The following is a 1,462-nucleotide window of genomic DNA, read 5'->3' on the forward strand; positions in this document are numbered from 1 at the left end:
AGATTCTGCCTAACCCTAACCCTAACCCTAACCCTAACCCTAACCCTAACCCTAACCCTAACCCTAACCCTAAACCTTACCCTAACCCTAAACCCTAACCCTAACCCTAACCCTAACCCTAACCCTAATGGCGCCCTAACCCTAACCCTAACCCTAACCCTAAACCCTAACCCTAACCCTAACCCAAAACCCTAACCCTAACCCTAACCCTAACTAACCCTAACCCTCGTGAGCACGAACTTTCTGTGCTGGCACCTTTTGTGTGGATGCATCTTTGTGTGTATGCAATTTTGGGAGTCAGGCTCGCAGTTGTGAGGCAGGGCTGAAAACAGGAAACAACAGCCCTTATTACCAGGAAAGAAAGCCCGAAAGCTTTGGCTCTTAGGTGTAGTTGGTGGGCCAGGCTTGGCACTGCATGAAGAGCAAGAGCTTTCTGTACTGGCCCCTTTGTTCTGGGAGAAATCTTCATCTGTATGCAATTTTGGGAATAGGGCTGTCAGTTGGGAGGCAGGTCTGAAAACAGGAAACAACAGCCATTATCCCCAGGAAAGAAGGACTGGAAGCTTTGGTCCTGTGGTGCAGTTGGTTGGCCAGCCTGACCACCGCATGAGCAGCAATAGCTTTCTGTGCTGTCATCTTTGCTGTGGGAGGAATCTGTTTGTATGCAATTTTGGGACTCTGGCTGTCAGTTGTGAGGCAGGGCTGAAAACAGGAAACAACAGCCCTTATCTCCAGGAAAGAAAGACTGGAAGCTTTGGCTTTGTGGTGCAGTTTGTGGACCAGGCTTAGCACTCCATGAACAGCTAAAGCTTTCTGTACTGGCCCCATTGGTGTAGGAGGAATCTTTGTTTGTATGCAGTTTTGGGAGTCGGGCTGTCAGTTGGGAGGCAGGACTGAAAACAGGGGAGAATCCTGATCTGATTCTAAGTCTGAGGAGAGAAAGAAACCAGGAGACTTTGAAGTTGAACTGATGTTTCTACAGTCTCCCAGCATTCCTCACATTAATGAAAATTGGCTAATGAAGATAATGAGGATTCAGCTTCTGCTCTGGGGAATTCTAAGCATTCTGGGGTCGGTAAGACAACCTGGTAAGTAACACTTGAGTCAATGGTGGGTTGTCTTGGAGGCTTGTTTCCCTTCTCTTTTCTGTCTCTCGGTTTCTCATTTTGTTTGCTACTTTCTTTGGAATAAATGTTATTTTGTTCAGCTTTCAACTGTGTACTGGTTTCAGTTTTGGCAATCTCCCTGCTACACGCAGACATAACAAATAAATGACAGCATCAGTAGATGCCTTTCCATTCCTCAGTCCCTTCCCATTCCTCGTTCCTCTCCCCTTCCCATTCCCACAGCCAACACACTATTTCACTTCTCACTTTAACAAAGCTCTTTTCTCCTTCAAGCCCCTCAAAGGCGCCAAGGCCACACAGGAGGCCACACACAAACAGTACTCCTCTTCCCACTT

The 1,462-nt window shown here is 47.3% G+C and overlaps 1 long non-coding RNA gene across 1 annotated transcript in view; it reads right to left on the bottom strand.

Moving 5' to 3' along the window:
* LOC108504954 overlaps positions 1 to 1,456 on the bottom strand; it is a 15,252-nt gene extending 13,796 nt beyond the window's left edge. Inside the window, exon 1 of the long non-coding RNA XR_001877326.1 lies at positions 1,348 to 1,456. This is a non-coding gene — a long non-coding RNA (uncharacterized LOC108504954). The remainder of the gene's footprint in view (positions 1 to 1,347) is intronic.
* Positions 1,457 to 1,462: the final 6 nt, after the last annotated feature.

The sequence above is a fragment of the Lepidothrix coronata genome, unplaced genomic scaffold, assembly GCF_001604755.1.
Source record: "Lepidothrix coronata isolate B3197 unplaced genomic scaffold, Lepidothrix_coronata-1.0 Scaffold180, whole genome shotgun sequence".
Taxonomy (NCBI): domain Eukaryota; kingdom Metazoa; phylum Chordata; class Aves; order Passeriformes; family Pipridae; genus Lepidothrix; species Lepidothrix coronata.